Genomic DNA, 8,492 nt, shown 5'->3' on the forward strand with positions numbered 1-8,492 from the left:
GACGTAGCTCATTGAGCAATGATCGAAGCAAAAACGCCTTAGAGTACTCCCATTTGAGAGAGGGCCACAAGAGTAGCTCTTAGTCTCACGTTAATTGCTTCTTTCATTAGTGTTGGGGATCGTGGGTTACAAACAACAAGTGTAACCCTCCCACTTAGTTTTTGGAGTTGGTACATAGACTCTTATAAGTTCGGAAACATATTTTCTAATTATAGAGCGATAGAGCGGACAACTAGAAAAGAATCCTAGATCTTCATGTTCAGAGCAGTGTTAGTGCATAAAGGCACAAGGGACATACTCGGATCTTTTCCTATTTTCTATTTCGGGAAAGTGCGTGAGGGAAGTGTGAACTTCAACTCACTCGAACACTTGGAAGTTTGAGATTACACATCTTTTTATTTTTCGGCTCGTCTACGAGGAGACCTCCCACTCAAATTTTCAAGAGCATATAGATTTTGAACATATGTGATATAGATATAGTTTTGAAAACATTTTGAAAACTTATTTGATTTGGATGACAAAATATTTTTAAGTTTGAAAGTGAAAACAGTTTTTCAAAATTCAAACTAGTTTTGTAAAAATTAAATTTCAATTAAACTTTAAAAAATCAAAACATTTTAATCTTTCACATTATGTTTATAATCTTATAAAAAAACATTTTTGCTCAAGAAAATTTTCTCATTAGAGTTCTATAACTCACGGTAGTGGGGCTGAAAATCCGGATTTCTAAAAAAACTAGACTTTCGGAACAGCCGCGCACCTCGGAGTAAAATCACCATAACTGGCGGTTCCAATGTCATTTTGACCCAAAACTGGTGGAATTGGAAAGAGGACATATAGACCTTTAATTTGATTCAAGAATCATTAAATTTCGAATTCTGAGCAAAGAGTTATGCCACTTTTACTGAGGGTTTTACTCCAGCTCAAAGAAAACATAAAGAATTAAAGTTCGGTCTTTTAAGGTGCGTAAAAAGAATCGAGTGTAACGGAACATTTTAGAAAGTTGTTAAAGCTTTTATTTGTGTTTTATTAACAAGGTAACAATATGGTATAAAATAAATAACAACAAGCATAAAACGATTCAAGTAAATAAAAGAAACTAGTAAGACGAGAAAACTAGTCACAAAATTTACTCGAAATTTTCTCAAACTTAAAAACACGTTTTTCAATATAAAAAATTAAAAAAATTTAGAACTGATTCTAATGTGTTTTAATATTATCCCAAACTCATAGAAAAACTACATGATTTTTAATTTAAAGGCAAGAGCAATAAATTAAAAAAAAAAAAAAACTAAGAAAACAATTCTAACTTGTCACAAAATTAGTAAACTTTTGAAAACGATTTTCAAGCTCATAATTTTAAATACATGTACATGCATATTTTTGACCATAGCTCTGATACCATTTATTGGAATTGATCTAGGGTTAAAGAAAAAGTTTAACGCTTCGGTAAGTGGCGGAATTTAAAAAAAAAAATTACAAGTAAAACGATTTTACTAACCTAGACAAAGTGCAAGTACACGTAAATAAAAACTAATATGAGCATTAAAGATTACTAACCTTTTGAGAAGCATGAACGTTGAGAAGCTTTTGAAAAAGGTTGCAACGTTCGTCTCCCCTCGCAGCACGTCTCTCTTCCTTCCTCAACAACTCGAGCAACCACGAAATTTTCTATCACTAAATCACTCGAGAGAAAAAGGAATTAGTTTGTGGACACTTTTAAACACTACGACTTAAGAACAAGTCTTAAAGTCGAAGAGCTAAAACATAAGGAGGTACATCAGAGTACCAGGTACATGGAGTAGCTGTAAAGCTAATTTAGCTAGTAAATGGACTGAAGTATTAAAGTCTCGAGGGCAATAAAAAGACTAGAATGTCGCGAATGCAGTGGTGGAGAATGCCGTTGACGACGAGGCCCTATTTTGTGGTTAGGGGATCAACGACAGAGACAGTCTGACATGCAGTGGTGGAGAATGCTGTTGACAATGCCGTTGACGATGAGGCCCTATTTTGTGGTTGGGGGATCAACGGCAGAGACAGTCTGACATGATAAAGACTGCAAGTTTATACTGGAGAGTGTGGGGGAGCTTGATACCTTTTAGAATCACTAAACCCTCAATGACGTCAGGTGCAAGGAGGGCGGGAGCCGAGGCAATGTGAGATGCTTTGACAATGCCATTATTGGTACGGAGGATGACGCCGAAACTGCAGCGATTCCGTTGGTGACAAATAGTAGCGTCGACATTGATGAGGATTGTGTCAACATTAATTCGTGGATATTTGATGGGGACTGTAGCGCTGGGCAGTAGTGGCAGAGGCGCGGGAACGAATTAATCGAGGGGTTGGGAGGTCGAGTCGATGAGATAGCAGGGCTCGAGTCAGTTTTTGACCAATGTGGAATTTGTTCGATAAGTCATGCCAAGACTATGAGAGCACGGCGAAGAAGCTTAATGATTTTGCATTAGGCACTCTGATGTTGTATAGACGAAACCGGTTATGTCCGAGTAGGCGGGAATGTTGATGATGGAATTGAGGTTGCAGCTTTACCAAAGAGCAAAGGCATTGGGACATGTCCAGATGACGTGGGTGGCTCTTTCAAGAGCGGATATGCAAAAGGAGCACACGGGTAAAAAATAACCTTCCTTTTAGCATGTTTTTGCTAGTGGGAAGGAAACCATGGTTGAGTTTCCAAAGAAAGAATTTTCATTTTTTGCGTGATTTAGAGTTTTCAAAGATAACTGTACAAAGTTTTTTAGGGCCTAGAGCTCGACGGGATGTAGAGGTTTTGGTTGAAAGCAATGTGGTAATCACTCTTGACATTGTATTTACCGTTCCGAGAGTAGTGTGCCAACAGAGGCGGTCATCAATCTCGAGTGGGGGTAGAGATGCAGGGCAACATCATTAGGATTAAAAATGGCTCAAATAAAGTCCACGTTCCATTTGCCATCTCCATGGCAGAGTTCATTAATTTGGGTATCGTCGAGAAGGAATGGAGTTCTTGTTGTCTGTCTATCTCAAACCTCCGGAATGGCTCGACGGACCAAATGGAGCGTGCCTAGCTCGAAGCCCGCTGCCTAGGAGTGTTTGACCGACCGGTCGGCCAACAGGAGATACCCAGACAGCCTAGCGGTCACCACTAATCACCCAATTGGCTAACCAGTCGGCCAAGCGGTCATCAGTGTTGAAATTGATATAGGGTTTAAGAAAAAGTTTAACGTTTCGGTAAGCGGCGGAATTTTAAAAATTTTCTTTTACAAGTAAAACGATTTTACTAACCTAGACAAAGTGCAAGTACACGTAAATAAAAACTAATATGAGCATTAAAGATTACTAACCTTTTGAGAAGCTTGAACGTTGAGAAGCTTTTCGAAAAGGTTGCAACGTTCGTCTCCCCTCGCAGCACATCTTTCTTCCTTCCTCAACAACTCGAGCAATCACGAAAGTTTCTATCACTAAATCACTCGAGAGAAAAAGGAATTAGTGTGTGGGCACTTTTAAACACTACGACTTAAGAACAAGTCTTAAAGTCGAAGAGCTAAAACACTAGGTCAAATGAGGACCTAGGTGCCAAAACCAAAAACGAAATTGAATAGAGAGAGAGAGAGAGGAGTTGGCCAAGCTAGAGAGAGAAGCTCTCAAATCTCTAAAACTTGGATGAATGAAATGTGAAGAATGGGGCTCCTATTTATAGGAGAGGTCTCACATTCAATAAGGTAGTTTACACTTCTATAGAATATCACATATTCATAAGCAAATATTGCCCATTTCCCCTTTGATTCACACGGCCAACAAGGCTTCTAGAAGCCCTTGGATTTGTTTCCTATTTTGTTCCTTCTCTAGGTTGGCCGAAATTCCCTTATGCATGCATAGGAAATTTGTTTCCTCTTTTTCTTTTGGCAAGTATCTTGATACATTTATGCACAAAATATTCTCTCTTTCTCTTGGGTAGTAGGCGCCCAAAACACTTCTAGAAAGGGCTTCTAGAAGCTTTTCCACTTGTTCATGAAAACATGAAAAATGCCCATTAAGAATTCTCAATAAAATTCTTATGAAATGAAATTAATCCACAAGGCCCAATAAAACTAATATCGGCCGAGTGATGCATGTCATCAAATGACCATGTCAAAAAATTTATTGACATTCATTTCATCCTATGTCTCAAAAGACAAAAATACCATTTTGACAATTTTCGTAAAACTTGTCTCGTTTTTGTTTTGACTTAGCTTCTAGTTTAACTATTCCTACTCGATCTGATTTGTGACAGTGACCTCATGGATCCAAATGAACAAAGCTTGAGCTAAACACTTGGACTCAAAAGTTCACAAACTTTTGAGTCCAAGTTTAGCTTAATGTCAACTGACTCCACTAAAGAGTTGACACTGAAAATCTCTCGGTTCAAATGAATTTATTTTCTACTCAAGAATTCAACCAAATTATGATGAGCGGATCCACTGAATATTATCTATGTTTACCCTTCATGAATATCATCAGCTAGTCGGGATTTATGAAATTATCATTTTACCCTTCTAGCTGTTATTTCCTCAACTCCTTTGTCGCTTGTGAATAAGTTAGAAACAATGTATTGACGAGGAGCTAACAAGTCACATTGTTTCATCCAAAAGAGTCAGGCCTCAATTTGGACACTGGCCAATTCATTTATTCACATTCCAAGGAACAAAGCATGAGGTGATATACATTGCATTTCAGCAATCTTGTACATGAATTCCATATCTATGAGAACTTCACAAAGTTACTCATGACATCTTCACAACTTAGTACGTCACCAATAGATCCTGTTCAGAATCACATTGTAAGTCCGAACTCTGACTTTCTCAAATGAGAATACGTAAGCTGTGAAATGGCATGTCTCATTTCGGGATTGAGGTAAGCACGATGCAATTCATACGTAGTGACTTCGAGACATAAGAGGTTAAATGGTTTTTTTCTTATCTTGTCTCTAGAAGTGCACTGGTCAATTCAGTACCTTCGGAAGATACCTAGAAGAACTATAGAGTCTCCAACTCTCAATGTCCCATAACCAGACATCATAGATTCTCTTAACAATCGTACTGAGGTCAATAGTCTTTTGACCCTTAGATTGCGAATATATCTTTTTAAGCAAACTACGAAGAGTTTGTTCATGCAAATCTACATTTGTCTCTTCGTAAGTTGTTAAGTTTGTTTATGGACTAAAGACTAAGGTTTTATCATAAAGCTTCAAACAGACAAGGAAGAATGAATGAACGTTTTAACTTTTTATTAATTAATAAGAAATTACAAGCAAGAGTCTTCGTGAGATTTTATTACATCAAATGTACAAAATAAAGACTACAACTCTTCTTGTGGGCAGCATTGACAACAATCAGAGACGCACCACCGACTGGCCGTGCAACGCGTCATCTAGCTTTCTTGTCCAAGGAGAGCTCTCCCAACTCTATAAATAGGGTCCTCAACCCAAGTGTCAAGGTAAACAGAGGCAACCCATTTGTTTTCCCTTTGTAATTCACATTTTGTTTTTCTTTTTAAGACACATTGGATGACGTGGGAAGCCATTCACAGCTAGGGATGACCTCGGGATAACGAGCTTAGGACGCTTAGGCTCGAGCACGATCACTTGGTCCGGTCTTGGGTCGAACTGCGCGAGTCTCTTAATAGTTGTAAAAAAACAGACGACAACAGTTCCAATGAAGGCGAAATATGAGGGTCGGGGATCCATTTATCATGAAGGGCTTTAATATTTTCACCATTTCCGACTTTCCAATGTGGCCCGGTTGAGATGAGGTTTTTTCCCCAAAGGATACTAAATGCCTACGGGCTCCCGTATGGCGCCTCTGCGGGTTCGCCCGCCCACGACGAAGCTCCGAGCTCCCGTGCGCCTCTGGAGGTTCGCCCACCCATGGCGATGCCTCCGGACTCCCGTTCGATGCCTCTGGGGCTCGTTCGCCCACGACTATGCCTCCGCGCTACCGTGCGGCGCCTTTGGGCGTCCACCCGCCCACGGTTGTAAAGTATAAACTTTTGAATCACTCAACTTGTAAATTCAAGTTTCATAAACGAGCTGCCGTTGATACAATTAAATTCTTGAGGGAATTATGGTCAGATTAGTTTATCGAATCAATTTAAAATATTTTGAGGTAATGGAAAATTTCGGAATAAATAAAAGATTTATCGAGTTCATCTCGAATAATAAATTTCATAAATTAATTTAATAAATAAATTATCAAAAACGTGAAATATTTCCGAGAAACCTTAAATATATTTGAATTAATCGAGAACGTACGAGAAAATTCTCAGTTCAAATCATATAATTAAAATCCGTTCGGCTATGGATTTAATTAAATAATTTTGTGATAAAGGACTTAGTTGTAACAATTTTCAGGGCCCATTTGAAAGAAATTTTGAAAGTGGGGTCAGTTTGAGATGGAGAGAGAGAAGGATTTAAATGAGCAATTAAGGAAACTTGTTCATATAAATACAAAAATCATTTCTCTCTCTCCTCACCCTTATCTTCGGTCTTCTTCTTCTTCCTATCATCCTCACCGCGTGCGATCCCTGCTAAAAGAAATGAACAGAAGAAAAACAAAAACAACACAACGACAACCACTAACTGGCCACCATCGTCATCGATCTCTATCTCCTTCTCCTACCTTCTTCTTCTTCCTCGCACGGCCACAAACCCCCGAGACTCGTCTCTCGCGCGCGCTCCGGCTGAGAAGAAGCAAATCGCTGCGAGCTGGACGAAGACGCCTGACCGGGGAAAGTCACCGGAAAAGAGTGTGTGGACACCGGTGAAGCTATTGGAGGTAAGAATTGAGATCAATTCCTTCAATTTCTTCAAGTTCTTTCTAGGGTTTGAAACCCCTTTCTTGTTCTCTTCTCGGCCGCAAGTCTCAGGAGCTCCGCGAGCGTCTCGGACGGTTAGAGGAGATAGGATGTGGTCCGGGTTCTTTGATTCATCAAGTGAGGTAAGAAAATTTCATTCTCACTTAAGAAATCCGAAATTTAGGGTTTTTGGATTTCCAATTTGGGGCTTTTTGATTGATGATGTTGAAATGTTTTGGAGTGATTTTGTGATCACTTTGTGCTAAGGTTGTGATGATTTCAAGTTTTGATGATTTGGTTTCTAAAATCTCTGTTCGGCCGTGTGTTTGAAAGTGAGATTTTTTAAATTCTTCTGTTAGTCTCGTGTGATGATTTTGTGCGAAGTTTTTGTTGTTGTTGTTGTTGTTGTTGTTGTTGCTGCTGTTGATGATATGAAATTGCTGAGTTATATTGTTGTGAAGTTCGATGATGATTTGGTTATTTGAGATTTGTTTGTCTTGTTAATGGTCTGACCGAGTCTGTTTTCCAATCTATGTTGGATATGAAATCTGATTTGTGAAATGTTGGTTGTTGATAATTTTGAGATGATTCAAATCGTTAGCTGCTTGTTTATGGGTTTTGGTTCGTAATGCGTTGTGTGGTTGATTTGATGTCGTCCATGTTTCAGGTGACTTTCGGCCGGACTTTGAGTTGAATCACTCGTTTTTTTGAAAGTCGGAAAAATATTAAATCGAATATGAGAATATGAATTATGTTTACGTTCCGGTTTTGGTTTCGGAACTCGACTAACTTGTTATGATTAAAGTGAATTTGAGAATTGATGTTTCAATTTCTGTTTGAAATTATTGGATTGTTTGAGATTATGGTTCGTCTTTTTGTCGGAGTCTCGGGATCTCTCGGGTCTCGATGTGAGACCGAGAAATTGGATTTTAAAGTTCGAGTTTGAGTTGAAGTTATAAGTTGACTCGATATTCGTGTTTGAATCTCGCAACTTTTTCGTAAATCGAGTCGGGACGAGCAAGAGCCGGTGTGATTGAGAGCGTCGAAGCCGAAGATAGAAAGATCAGAAAAGAGTAGATCTCGATCTATCTCGTGATTTTTATCATTCGCTTTGTGCAAATTGTGAATTATTTTTAAAGACGTTCGGGAATTGAATTTCAGTTAATTATTTTGATTTTTCGGTTTGTATAATTTCAGATTATTTATTTATTTAAGACTCGTTAAAAATAAATAATGGAATTTCGTTTCGTACTTTTTTTTGGTACGAAAGTGTATGGGTCTTGAATAAAGGTTAATTTCCGAAAAACAGGGAAATTAATAAATTAAATTTTCGAACCTCGAATCGACATGAAACGAATCCAGACAACGAACCTTAATCTCTTCAACATTTCCAAATCGAATAACTAACGAAATCTCAACTTCGGATCCTAGTTCTCTCGACGCTCTAGGACGTGCCAAGAGTCTCGAGAAGCGTACGCAGCGAAGCGACTCCTGAAGTCAACAAGTTTTGTGGCGAACTATTCCGAGTAAGTACGGAGACCAAAGTCAACTACTTACCAATAGAATAATCATGTTTATGCGCATTTTATGTGATAGTAAACAAGAGTAGGTGAAAACCTTAAAAATGAATAATCTTAAAGATTAGGTATTCAACCACTTTTCTTGATAAT

At 38.4% G+C, this 8,492-nt stretch overlaps 1 long non-coding RNA gene across 1 annotated transcript; it reads left to right on the forward strand.

Annotated features, from left to right (window-relative positions):
* Positions 1-6,505: 6,505 nt before the first annotated feature.
* LOC149407987 (uncharacterized) lies at positions 6,506-8,037 on the forward strand. Its single transcript, XR_016301585.1, has 3 exons — positions 6,506-6,803; positions 6,889-6,965; positions 7,490-8,037. It is a non-coding gene; the product is annotated as an uncharacterized LOC149407987 (long non-coding RNA).
* The last annotated feature ends 455 nt before the right edge of the window (positions 8,038-8,492 follow it).

This window comes from Urtica dioica, chromosome 1, assembly GCF_054948205.1.
Source record: "Urtica dioica subsp. dioica isolate 48M chromosome 1, U.dioica_male_clone48M_v1_H2, whole genome shotgun sequence".
NCBI classification, from domain to species: Eukaryota; Viridiplantae; Streptophyta; class Magnoliopsida; order Rosales; family Urticaceae; genus Urtica; species Urtica dioica.